Raw genomic sequence first — 14,416 nt, forward strand, 5'->3', positions numbered from 1 at the left:
AAGGAGCTCCAGCTACCCCCAAGGAGTTCCAGATGTTCTCAAAGAGCTCCAGCTGCCCCCATGGAGCTCCAGCTGTCCCCAGAGAGCTCCAGATGTCCCTAAGGAGCTCCAGCTGTCCCCAAAGATCTTCAGCTGCCCCCACGGAGTTCCAGCTGTCCCCAAGGACAGCCCCTTGGGCCAGCTCAYTCAGCACATCTGCCAGGCCACCATGGGACTTCTCACCCTCCCTTCACCGCCTGTGGTTCTTATCTCTTCCCTGCTCTTCATTTTCTTTTCCTTTCCATTTTAGGGAAGAGCCCTTGGTTCTGATGGCTCTCTCAAAGCGATTAGGCTGTTGGGGCCAGCACGGTTCTTTTTGACAAATCCCAGGAATTTTTTCCCCCTGAGGAAGGCAGCAAACACATKGCCCACCTCCTGTCTGATCCCTTTCCATCTGCTTTGTGAACACAGTGGAGCTGTGACTCAGAATTCCACAGAAAGGACATTTTCTCCCCAGAATAGTCAGCAGCCAGAGCTGTGCACCTACAGAGATTATTCAGCCCTACTTGGATGTCTGAAACYGTCCAATTTTTGGAAAATCTTCTGAAATTGTCTGAAATCGTAAAGCTCCCTGCGGCTGCCTAAATTGTCTGTGACTTACACCARAGCAGGGGAGGGAGAAATATGGACTGGGGCACCTGGGAGTGACAGARTAGGATGAAAATTTCATGGTTCCTCCTTCYATTACATTGAATTGCATCAAAGCTGGACTTCTATGAGCCTTTTGGGTYCCTTCCAACTCAGGATATTCTGTGATTTTATGATTCTATGYAATGTGGAACTGTAACTTYCCTGGCTTTTAGAGGGATTTGAATGTGTTGAATAATCCAAAAAAAAGATAAAAATTATGAAGGCAGAAACTGTTTCTATTCTCTCAGGCACTCATGCTGTCATTCATACAGGAAGAAAGCGCCCAGAGCGAAACATTTTATGGGGAGAATAAAGAAGATGAGCATTATCACCTCGTAGCAAGCCAGAAGTAYGGAGAGAATCCAAATAAAGTGAAATTGCTCCGTTTGCAGCCAAAACGCTTCAAGATGGGGGTTAGGAAGACCTTGTGGAAGCCTTAGAGAGCCAGAAGTTGTGTCCCACTGCTTGAAGAGCCCCTGGCAGCCCCATCCCTCTTTGTCCAGCTCCAGAGCAGTGGTGTAACACCACTCTTGTTCCACTTTGGAACAGCACTGATGGTTTCTTTGCTTGGTTATTTTATTTTTTTAATTCCTGGGCTCTGCCATGGCCTGGTGCTAGCTGGTGAAGGATGTGTGAGTCCCTAGGAAGGGCAGCGATGCAGACAGATGGGTTTTCTGTGTGCTGCTCCTCTCGGGGTGATGCGGCTCTGGCGCAGCACRCCCAGACCAGGCTTGGACCCCAAACAAGACTTTTTCTTTCCATCTGAGGAAAAGCAAGCCTTTAGTGACAGCAGCTGATCGTGGCTGCCTGGCAAAATGTGATTTATCTGCYGTACTTTTACCTACTTCCCACATGAAGCACTCTCAGCGAGGAGCACTGATGCCTTAGGATTTCAGTTTCTCTATTTCCATGTCTCTGTAACCCTGGAATTCTTCAGTGGATAACTCCAGACTCCACAGACAGTTACCAGCTCCTGCTCTCCCATTTTTACACAAAAACAATTCCTCTGCAGCCCCAAACTCAAGGACACCTCACTGTGCCAGACCCCAAGAGATGGAAACAGCAGAGAATTGGGGGAGCCAAGTTGGAGTGAATGACTGCATTGGCTGCAGCTGCAATTGGAGGATTCAGCCCCGATGTGCAAATGGACAAAACTGATAAAGGGTGAAAAACCCGTGAGCCATTGTCCATTGTGGGTGCAGCCCCTGGSTGGGCTGGGACTGCCCTGAATGCACCTGAAGGCCCTGCAATAACAGAACTGCTTTGGATTCTCTCAACTTTGTCCAGCCTCTGTTCTAGGGAGCCTGATTTAGGCATCAGTGCACTAACACTATTTATCATAAAGAGTACGGATGTGTTATAAACTATTCAAATGCAACCCGGCCCCAAAGGGCTGCCAGCAATGCCACCTGCAAGGTTTCTGAAGGCTGCAGAGCAGTGGGTTACGTGTATAATACAATTACACATGTAAATGTCATCCACAGCTCCTGACCTCTTTTGTTCCGATGCGTTGCGCGCCTCAACAGCCTGAATTAAGAGAAGCTTCACCTTCACGACTGATTTCTCTGCCTGCTGTGAATCATCAGCCTCAAATCTGCCTTTGACCAGAAGCAGACAGCAGGGCTGTCCAGCAGACAGCTGAGGTGTGCGTAAGCATGGTCAGCACAACGAGGTGAGTCTGGATCCACAGCCTGGAACCCGTTCAAGTATTCCTGCTCTCATTCCTGATGGAAAACCTCATTTCACTGGTGTTASTTCTGTGTGCTCACCCCACAGCCTGAAATGAAATAGCCTATAACTGCTTCTCCATGGGCTTAAATCCYGAAAGGAAATACCAAAGGCTTGCTAACTTTTGAAACTGATGATAGTGGGGAAGAATTCCTTTGGTAGATCATCAGGAGAAGCCATTAGAGACCTGAGGTAACTCACTCCCAGGCGCCAGGATACATGTGCAGCTCTCCAGGTTCCTGGTTGACACGAGCACTGTCTACGTGGAGAAACGCTGTCAGGACAGAGCAATCCTTCCGGGCAAAGTTTTGGCAACAGATTTCCTTTTCCTAATCCATTTTGCCTTGCAGGTCTGGCAGAAAYAGGACAAGATCTCAGGTTGCCACCTGAAGGGGCCAAATCTCAATGCTGGCTGCTGTCCAACCTGCGGAAAGTAGACAAAAGATTTGCGTGGAAGATACATGCCATGGACAAAGTCACGCCAGCACCTGTGAGACTTGGCAAGATTAGATTAGACTAGACTAGACTAGACTAGATTAGATTAGATTAGATTAGATTAGATTAGATTAGATTAGATTAGATTGGATTAGATTAGATTAGATTAGCTCAACTGGTCTGAGCACGATGCTGATAACACCAAGGTTTTGGGTTCAATCCTTGTGTGGGACATTCACTGAAGAGTTGGACTCGATGATCGTCGTGGGTTCCCTCCAACTCAGAATATTTGTGATAATTAAGTCAGTGGGAAATGTGCCATTCTGTGCTTATATTATATTATATTATATTGTATATTATATTACATTGTATATTATATAACATTGTATATTATATAACATTGTATATTATATTATAGTGTATATATTATATTATATTATATTATATTATATTATATTATATTATATTATATTAATTATGTTATTTTGTTTGGAAGAGAGCTGATGGGAGATACAGGCTTCCAGGAAAACCCAGCCTGGAAGACACCTCAGGAAATCCCTGGTTCAACCCGCAGCTTGAAGCAGGTCACCTGTGGGGTCAGCCCAGGACTTCACCCCTGACGCAGATATGAGCAGGTGGCATTTGGAAGGTGACAGGCACTGGGCTAGTCACTGCTTCTCCCGCCCCACCTTGGGGCCCATTCAACTCCCCTGATGCAATTCTGAAACAAAAGGATGATATTTTCCACGCGACCTGTAAAGCTGTGCTACGTTTCGGTGCGATGGCAAAGCCCAGAGTATAAATAGATGTAATAATTATGTAATAATTAGTTGGATGAATGGAGGAAGGGCCATTCATTGATTAGTAATGATTAATAGAACCAAGTCAGCATGGTCAGCCCTATGYTCTGGGCCTGGGCTGGGAGCAATAGGAATTGCTGTCATAGATGAAGGACCAGCAAATTTAAGTGTCGGCAGCCTCAGCTCTCTGCTCTMCTAAAGCCATTCCTGAGGCAGGGATGTGAGCGCTACCCCCATCCCCACACCAGGGCTGTGCAGGGTTCTCCTTCTGCAAGGACACTCGGGTGGTTCTGTCCAAACAGCCCCTCCCTGGGTGAGAACAACCCCGAGACATTATCCCAAGGAAATTCCATCTATGCCACCAAGTTATGACAGAACCGGCATTGGCTCACACAAAACTTTCACAAATCCTCATTTTCAAAGGCTTAGCGTGTTCACAAAAGTATTGTTGGTGGTGGCAGGCTATAAAACTGTGCAACAGCCTGCCAAGGGAAACTTCAGGAAATTTCTCGTCTGAATCATCTCCATCAAGGGCATGAAATAGAGAAAACCTTTGAAACAAATTACTGGTTTCTGAGTTGGAAAAATGACCAACATCCCACCACACACACACATACACACACACACATACCAGTGAGGTAAGATCCTTCACATCCCTGGCTTTTGTTTCTCTGCTGTTGTCCACACCACTGACTCAGTCCTGTTGCATGGCCGAGAAAAAAAACCTGTCACACACGGCACGTCAACAGCAGCTCTTCCAGTTTGCAGGGATTTCCAACATTTTCAGTTGGGGTTTGTTGCAATCCAAAGAAAAAAGGGTTTCCAGGAGTTCCTGTAGGGCAGAAATCCTGTAGAAAGAGCTTTCAGAAACGCCAGCATCAGGAATAACAAGAAATAAGAAGCCGTTGATGGATTTCACCATCTTCTTATTGTGGTCATACAGCAATGATGCAGAAGAATGACTAAATTSAAATTCCTGTTCACTCTCATGTGTTCGCTCACAAATCATAGAATCCTATAATAGTTTGGGTTGGATTGACCTTCAAGCTCTTTCCATGGGCCTGCCATGGGCAGGGACACCAGGCTGCTCCAAGCCTCATCCAGCCCGGCCTTGAACACTTCCAGGGATGAGGCAGCCACAGCCACTTAATTAATTAATTAATTAATTAACTAATCCAGTTGTCTGTATCTGAGGAGCCAACAAATACGTGCCTAGGAGTATATGAAAACACATGAATCATCTGTCTAAGTGCCACATACTCAAAAACTCTAGCAACTGGAACCAAATATTCATAGGAGCTCCCTCCCTCTAGAGGGGGAAGGTAAGAGAGCAGAATATTCTTTAACAGAAAATTCTTTAATTGTTTAGTTCTTTAATCTGCTTGGGGCTCGAGCACCTCGTTCTTGCCAGACTCCCTTCCATACCATGGAAATCAGGCACCCAGCAGCAGCAGCACATGGGTGTTTACTTTGAAAAGGAGCTTTGCAATGCTAAGGACTGGTATCTTGTGCTCTCCTCAGGTTTCGGTGTTTGCCGGGCAGCTCACAGGGTAGGTATGTAAACACGGATTATCCCATTAGACCAGAATGTATACAAATAAATGACTCAATTTCACTGATTTCCCCTTAAACCTGGCATGCAAATGTCACTGTGGCTGCAGCAAAAATGTCCAGGGACCTGCCCAGGCCTGCAGAGTATCAACAGTATCGTGTAATCAGAGCAGAGCCAAACTCTGCCTTCTAGAATAAACACTTTTCAAAACTTTTYTCATGTGTAAGCAAAGCTTCTTGGACTTCTTCACTTCTATAAACATCCATGGCGGCTCCAGATACTCTCACCTGGCTCCTGATTCAGCAGCAGCACTCACAAGTGAACACTCACCCAAACACCACCATGATTATCTGGCGTGGTTAACAGCCAGGTGAGAAGCTGGAGACATGGTGATCCCCCAGTCTGATGAGAAAGCAGAAATTCAAGTGTCACAATGTGCTTTTAGGTGGAAACAGAGAAGGAAATCTCTGCCTTGAGACATKCTCTCTGCTCAAAACTGAAAGCAAACTCTCCCAAAAATAACAAGTCTGGTCTGGGGATGTGCAAGTCACTGGCAGCCTGGTCTGCACTGAGCTCCAAGCAGGGACAGTCTTGCAGAGGGAGGGACTGGGACACATGGCATCAGGAAGGCTCWAGGGATCAGGTCAAGGGCAACAAGAGGGGTTTCTACACCTCCATGGGGAGTAAGACTGAAACAGAAATAAGTGTCTGTGTGGGGCAGAGCATTCAGGGACTGTTCCTGCGGGTGGCAATGAGGGACTCAAGCCCTCCTTGGCCTCAGTGYTCACCAGGGGGGTCTCCCAGGCTGCTGAGCACAGGGGTGGGGCTCAGGGAGGAGAGCATCCACCAGTAATGGATGGGAATCAAGTCAGGGTCTCTTGAGAAACCTCCCATGAAGGCCATGGGATCTGATGGGTGGCACCAGGACCTGTCCATTAGTGTTGGAAAGTCATGGAGATCACAGAAGGACCCAGGAGATGGACAAGGCAAATGTTCTCTCCAAAAAGGGAAAGGAGGTTGGGGAAAGTAAATCCTATCATGGAGTTCCAGAATGCTTTGGGATGGGAGGGACCTTAAATCCCATCCAGTGCCATCCCCTGCCATGGGCAGGGACACCTTCCACTGTCCCAGGCTGCTCCAAGCCCCAATGTCCAGCCTGGCCTTGGACATTTCCAGGGATCCAGGGGCAGCCACAGCTTCTCTGGGCACCCTGTGCCAGGGCCTCCCCACGCTACCAAGGAACCATTCCTTCCAAGTATTAGACCCAAATTTCCCCTCAGTCAGTTTGAACCCACTCAAAGGATTCAAACAGACCTGAAACGTGTCTCTCTCTTTCACAATTTTCTTAAGCAATGATGGCACCAGAAAAAGTTGCAATCAGAAGAATGAATTTTACTCGAATTCTGTTGCCTTCAGGCATTGCGTGTCATGTTGCAATTCATTTCACTCTGTAATGCTTCCTGTTACAGTAGCTGCTGTAAATCACCCCAGTTTTGTTTATAATGTGCATAAAAACATTCTTCATACACAGTGATTCCATAACCAACATTGAAAACAGGTGGATTTAATTTAATCCCTTGACCAGTCACTGACGACAATTAAACTGGCCATAAAAAAAGCRAATAAAAATACTTTGGCCATCTGTGGTTTAAGGGATCTGTTTTCTTCTACATCCTGCCTGGGGCAAGGGGAAAAATACTTAATTCAAGTGATTTTCCTTTGAGGCTTTAGTAAGGACAATAGGAATTTTGCAATGCAGCCTCTGAAATGTGCATCCTCCTTAAAACAAACAGTGCAGAGTCTTGAGAAGAAACGCAGGGGGAAAAGGAGTGTTGTCTCATGATAGAAGAGTTCCTACAGTACCAGGATCCTACAGTACCAGATCCCACCTCAGCTCCCAACCTTCCATGCACTCACCAGGGCCTGKCTGGAATTATCTTGGGGGGATTCCTTGCCATTGCTGTCCAAACACATCAGAGAACGTTTCAGTGCAGTTTCAGTTTTGTTGGAATCCGCTCACGTTGCCTGAGAGCGGAGCAGAGCACGTTTGAGGCCCAGACCTCAGAGGGGTTTGGGTCCCAACCCTCAGAGGAATTTGGGGGGCCCAGACCTCAGAGGGGTTTGGGTCCCAACCCTCAGAGGAATTTGGGGGGCCCAGACCTCAGAGGGGTTTGAGGCCCAGACCTCAGAGGGGTTTGAGGCCCAGACCTCAAATGTGTTTTAAGCCCAGACCTCAGAGGGATTCAAGGCCAAGAATTCAGAGGGGTTTGGGGCCCAGACTTCGGATAGGTTTAAGGTTCCTCAGGCTGAGCAGGGGTTATCAGCTGACAAATTGATCAGGATCAGGCATTACTGAGGCCATGTGGACATGAGGGCTGACCCTTGCTGCTCATTCCAGGCAGGACTTGAGCTCCCAGGGCTGGCTCCATCCATGGAGGCTCTCCAGACCCAGCTGGTGCCAGYCCTGAGTGACCTGGTGTGACTCAGAGCTGACCTTGAGGAGGGGAGGACAGGGAYTTCCTCAGGTCACTCCAGGCCGAGTAATGCTGTGACCCCACGGACACGGTGCCCTCTGCACCCATGGCTGAGGTGTCACCCATTTTTGTCACAGCTGGCTTCCTGCCCTTGTGCAAAGCCATTTCCCTGCAGGGGGCACGTCCAGGAGCAGGATCCTGGCGCTGACCACGCTTCCTCACACTTACACAACCGGTGACTTACAGGGAGTTACGCACCGCCATCCATCCTTTCGCCTTCCATGAATGAAATGCCGCTTTTCGTGGATTCACAGCCCTTCCCCGTGACCAGACACAGACCCTGGTCACATGTGTGAAGCTGTGCTGCAATACCCAACAAYGCAGTTATTAGTGGTGTGTTCATCATGCATCCATTTTCTGTGCAATTGAGGGAAAAAACAGCTGTGTAAAGGTCAGGTSCTGCTGTTCAGCCCTGATCCAAAGAGTGACCCACATTTCCATTGCTGTGATTACCTTTGTATAGGAATAGGGTCTGAGAAACCCTTAAAGAACCCTTGAARAGCCCTCCATAAACCCTTATGGAGAAAAAGAGATACTGAAACTGCCATCCAAAAAATTCCTCCAAGAGCAGAAGGAGCAGCCCCGTGTTGACCACTCCCAAGGCCCACTTGGCAGGGACAGAACCTGATCTCACCACATCCTGTGATAACTTCCAGGCTGCTCTTATCCTTTAGCCCTCAAGGTTTGCTAGTAGACAYTGGCTCTGCAATCACCAGATCCATGGAGAGAAATTGCTTTGGTTCAGTGCTTGAGGAATTCGGATTTTCTGCACACCAGGCTAAGATCTGGCACAGCATTAGAGGGAAGGAATTGCAGTCACTGTGGTGCCTCAGGATTTCAGCTTCTCTATTTCCATGTCTCTGYAACCMTGGAATTCTTYAGTGGATAACTCCAGACTMCACASAYRGTGCTGAGCTCCTGCTCTCCCATTTTTACACAAAACAATTCCTCTGCAGCCCCAAACTCAAGGACACMTCACTGTGCCAGACCCCAAGAGATGGAAACAGCAGAGAATTGGGGGGAGCCARSTTGGAGTGAATGACTGCATTGGCTGCAGCTGCAATTGGAGGATTCAGCCCCGATGTGCAAATGGACAAAACTGATAAAGGGTGAAAAACCCGTGAGCCATTGTCCATTGTGGGTGCAGCCCCTGGGTGGGCTGGGACTGCCCTGAATGYMCCTGAAGGCCCTGCAATRAACRGAACTGCTTTKGATTCTCTCAATTTTGTCCAGTCTCTGTTTTAGGGAGCCAGATAAGGCATCAGCTGGATTCCTGCAGCAGCGTCTGTGTGGAATGTGTGTGTACGTTCACGTGTTCCACCACAGCAGCCAACAGCAGAGGCATTTTTGACCAAAAGAAGTGAAAGCGTGGAGGAATCTGTCCCAAGGGGGGACATTTGTGGGTGTCTGAAACATGAGGTGGGCTTCATCAAGTGTTGGAGAAGCATTTGCTCTCACTGAACTCCATCACTCGCTGCAGACATGTTCAGTGAGGGACTGCCCACACTACACCCACAAGCACCACCAAGGCCCAGAAACCCTTGAGTCCTTTTTTCTTCCTAGGAAAAGCTCCTTGGATCGAGATCCCAGGCTCAGAACAGACAGACCAAGAGAACTTGATGAAACTTGACTCCAGCCCCACCGCAGCTCACAAGCCCTCGTACTGAGCCCACACGGGTTTGTTATCAAGCTCAAGTTACCCAAGAGAATAATCTATTCACTGAACCTGGTTTGCATCACATCCCTTGCTCTGCCTTTCCTCTTTTTTTTCTTTGTTGATGAACTCGCTGTTCCGAACACGCCTCTTGCACTTATCTCACTTTTCCGAGTCTTTGATAAGATACGTGGAAGGGTTTCACAAACCCCAAATTCTCCCTCCATATGATTCAGGAAGGTCAGTGGATAAAGCTGGAGGCATTAGAGGCTCTCCTTCCCCAATATCTTCATTTCAATCAAGTTATTCATATCATCAGGTGTCCAACTTGCACAGCAAGCTCTACACTCCAGTAAAAGTGCAAGAAACCATTTCCCCTGGCTCTGTCCTCAAACAGAGCAGTGTAGGGAAATGTGAGTGATTTTGCRCCTTTTGAGTAGTTTCTGTTTGCTGGTGCTTGAAAAATGCCTTAATGTTTGATCATATGTCATTTTCCAATTTTTCTTCAGTTTTTCTAATGCTTTATACAGGAAGAACCAGAACAGGCTGGTTTTATTATGAAAATCTTCCCTGTTTCTTAAYGCAAGTGAGGACCAGTTCTTTAAAWTATCCTCCCSTGTGAATCTGGGTATAAAAGAGCYGACCAGYCCTCTGAAAGGAAGTCACTGGATAACCACCAGGGTTTGAAATCCTCAGCCCTCCCTCTGTTACGTTCCAAAGTTTGTCATTGCTCAGGGTTAACATATTCCCTTCATCCAGCAGGTTATGGGAACCAACAGCAGAGACCTGGCTATTTCCAGTGTCTGGGAATGTGGGAAAGCTTCCCCAGATCACCCAGCGGATGCTGGTTTTAGCAGGATTTTACAGGAAGAGCGGAAGCTCCCTTCATCATCCCGGCTCTCCTCAAAAGGGAGTTGAAGGTAACATTTTTATTATTTCGGGGAAACATAAGCAGTTCCTGGACTGACTGGCTGCGCTTGAGCAGGCATGARAAGAAAGGGGAACCCCTGGATTTCCTGGAGAGGGTTTTCAGCCAGCCAAGGGCTGATGCAAGAGGCCTGACCCCTGCACATGATATGATCGCTGCTCTKTGCCTGTGCACTCACAGGGGCACTTCCCAGGCTAACTGAGTGTGCCAAGCCTCCCTGACTCCCAGCGAGGAGAGGAAACAGGGAAACAGCTGCTTCCATTCACCCTTTAAACTGCTCTGTGGGGGCTGCCGGGCTGTGCTGGGCAGGGAGCACCAGCCTGCAGAGAGGACACAGGGCTGAGCTCAGCACAGCTCTGAGCACTGCTCCTGGGACAGGGACAGGGAGAGCACCCAGGGAAGGGCTGGAGCTGTGCCAGGGTAGGGTTAGGTTGGATTTCAGGGAAAGGTTCTTCCCCAGAGGGTGCTGGCACTGCCCAGGCTCCCCAGGGAATGGTCCCGGCCCCGAGGCTGCCAGAGCTCCAGGAGCGTTTGGACAGCGCTGCCAGGGATGGACAGGGTGGGATTGTTGGGGGATCTGTGCAGGGACAGGGGTTGGATCCATGATCCCTGTGGGGCCTTTCCAATTCAGGACACTCAGTGATTTCTTGGTTCTTGAATCAGACTCATATTTGGTCCATGTCACGACATCCTTATGTAAGGGAGGCCTCCCGGAGGGCATCCTGCATGGATCCTGGCAGGAAAAGCCACAGAGTAATGTGGGGCATGGGGAGACCCACCTGGAGAAGCTGGTTTTGATGCAGATCCTCAGAGGGTCCTACAGGACCCTCAAAGATGTAATTATCACATATTTCCTCAAAAAGTGAACACCAAGACATGTTACAAAGGTTATTTGGTGGGTGAGTCTGTTGTAGTGGATGRSACCACCCCAGAAAATGCTGAAGGGCTGRRGCAGCCCTGGGATAGTTAGCATGCCATGGTGGAAATAACTTGATAATCCCCTTAGGAATTAAAYTGTTCYTGCCATGAATATGTAAATCCTGCCTTGGTTGGATTTGATGTGCCCCYCTCACTCCGCCTACCCCTTCCCCCTTTGGTCATTGTATTCCCTTTGCCTTCTCTCTCTGCCCAGCTTCTCAGGTACCTGGCCCCCAGGGGTAAATCGGTGGGCAGATAACCCCACCTCTCCCTCTTTCGCCTCGGGATGTCCTTTGGGAATAAACTCCTGGAAATAATCTGTGCGACTGAGCCCTCTGTTTCTCGGCCTCTGGTAATGTATGGACTATTAGTCCACAGGGTAGAGTGTGATTGCTAGCCGTCGGCCTGGGGGTAGGTTTTACTCCTGCACAGCACCAAAGAAGTGCTGGCCGAAGCGATCTCCATAGCCAGGGATGCTTGTGGTACACACAGAGAGATCAGACCACCCTGGACACCCCCCAGCAGACGATATGAATCAACCTCAAAAAAGTTCCTTTGCCTTGTGTTTTAGGTGAAGCGAGTCCCAAGGGAAAGGGGAGACTGGACACCCCTGGCACAATTGCACTGGTCACCCTGGCAGTGACCCCACAGCCCAGCAGCCCACRGCAGGAGCTGTGCTGAGACCCTGGATGCACCATGAAGATCTTCCATGCTTCAGAGAATTGTCCCCCGAGGCTGATGCAGCTGAGGTTATGCTTTTTGTGCATCCACCAACACAAAACCTTTGGCACTGGCTCAGTGGAAGTTACCAGGMAGAGAGCTGCTGATCCCACTCCTCTCCCCCTGGCAACAAGAAACCCCAAACAGAATTTGCTCATCTCCTTGTACAGTAACAGCTCTCACTGGGAACATGGAGTTTCACCCTTTTCCCCCTAATTTGCAAGYGCTTTCCACAGGATAAAAGTTCTCATGCATGACTGTCACCACAAAACTTCATGTAAAATACTGATTGTAAAATCCTGGAATTTAGCCCCAAACTCCTGGAATTTTGCTGTAAATACAACTGCGGGAATGTAGGTACACCTTGGTTGATGTGTTGCCAAGGAGAAGGGGAAAACCACTGTCTGGAAGTGGAGSAGAATTGTTGGGCAGTGCCCTGATTCATGCAAATCTTTCCCAAAAAGAAGACGGTCCCTTTATGAGAAAGGCCTTTAATAAAAGTCATTGAGGCTGAACTCTGAGACAGAAGTTATGCTGAAATAGAAGCTGGGACGCTGCCTTCCTGGTAAAATTCAGACTGAAAACCAGATKGAGAAATTCTCAAAATTCAAGATATGATGGTAGGGGGACTAGGTTGGGAGAGCTGGGGGTGTTCACCTGGAGAAGGGAAGGCTCCAGAGAGACCTCAGTGKCAGGACAATGGGAATGGCTTCCCAGTTCTCAGGGTGSCCAGAGCAGCTGTGRCTGCYCCTGAATCCCTGGMAKTGTCCAAGRCTGGGCTGGACAGGGCTTGGAGTACCCTGGGACAGTAGAAATTTCCCTGCCCATGGCAGGAGATGGCACTGGATGGGCCACTGGATGGGCACTGGACTGGAGATCCCGACATCTCCCAGCCCTGCTGGAAGAGACACAACAAATATCAGGAGCATCACCCAATTCCCCAGTGGCCAGGGCAAAGAAACCCTGCGGACCTGTCTGATGATGTGATTTGGTTCACGTGCTCCATGAGCCGTGTGTGCTGAGGGAAAAAAACTCCTGTGCTCCTGAGACATCCATCCCATCACCCAAAAAACTCCTGTGCTCCTGAGACATCCATCCCATCACCCAAAAAACTCCAGTGCTTCTGTGACATCCATCCCATCCATCCAGCTGCTGATCCTGACAGGAGTGTCCATCTGTCCAGCAGCTCCTCCTTGRCCCTGCATTGCTCCTGGATTCAAACAGTGATTCAGAGCATGGCCAGTGGCTTCTGGAATGCTGAAAATGCAAGTGGAGAAAGGTCCGATGACCCCATCCCCAAGAGCTCTTTCCTAGAAAAGCCCCAAATCTGCAATCCTGTTTGGGTGGGGAAATTGGGAAAGGCTGGTGGGATATGAAAYACCTGTCACACCTGCAGGGACACTGGTTGGTCACACACCTGCATTGTCCCCATCCGTACAGACCTCCCTGCACCAAAATTCCAGGGGTGCCACTGAAAATTCCACCAAAATTCCCARCTCCCTGCTCTTGGAAAGCCAAAGATGGGAACAGGACCACACAATTATTTTCAGCTGCCACTGTGAGCTTTCTTCTGGGGACTGGGCACCCTGACTGGTCCAGTTCTGGCTCTTTTCTGGGGATTGGACACTCTGACCTGTGTAGTTTGTGCTCTTTTCTGGGGCCTGGACACTCTGACCTGTCTAGTTTGTGCTCTTTTCTGGGGACTGGACACCCAGCTGGTCAGACTGGAAGGCAGGATGGTTCCCAGCCTCCCAATCATGGCCAAGACAGCTTTTCCAAGTGCACAAGCTCTGCTCCCTGGGGTTCCCAGTGGCTCCCTCTCCCAAGGGCTGGCTTGTACCAAACCCTGGCTGCTTTTGCCATGAGTGCCTCAGAAATTACATTTTTTCCTGAATTCTTCTGGATGTGTGGARCTCAAYATCACATCTCCCTTCTCCATGGTGRATTGCTTTGGTTGAGATGCATCCTGGACCCCTCCCTTCTTTCTTCACCTGGAGTCTTCAAAATCTTTGTAGTTTTTCTTCCAAAATCTGAATGCAACCAAACCACTTCTGAAGATACCCCTAAATGTGGCAGATAAAAGGGTTTGTTTCCATGAGTGCCTTGTGCTGAATGAGCACAAAAATCAGAGCTGCATGGCCTGCAGTAGGAAATCTGTGTGGAACAGCTCTGCAGASCCCTAAAGCAGCCGGGAAAAGACCAACTTGTATTTCTGACAGAGAAGAGAGAAGAGAAAGCAAGATGTGGTTTGTTTTCAACCCCTCTCAGAAAATACAAACTTTATGAAACATAACCCAGAGCCCTGCTGCTGGGAAAAAAAATACAAAAAAAAAAAAACCCCAGGAAATCTGAAAAAATCCCAAGGAACCAAACGAGAAAAGATGAACGTTTTTTCTTAATGAAACAATTCATTGATTAGCAAGTTTTGTGTAACATTCCTGCTGTATCTGACCACATCTGACYGACAGACACTGAACT

This window comes from Malurus melanocephalus, unplaced genomic scaffold, assembly GCF_030028575.1.
Source record: "Malurus melanocephalus ecotype Western Australia unplaced genomic scaffold, MMel_1.1 scaffold_805, whole genome shotgun sequence".
NCBI lineage: Eukaryota > Metazoa > Chordata > Aves > Passeriformes > Maluridae > Malurus > Malurus melanocephalus.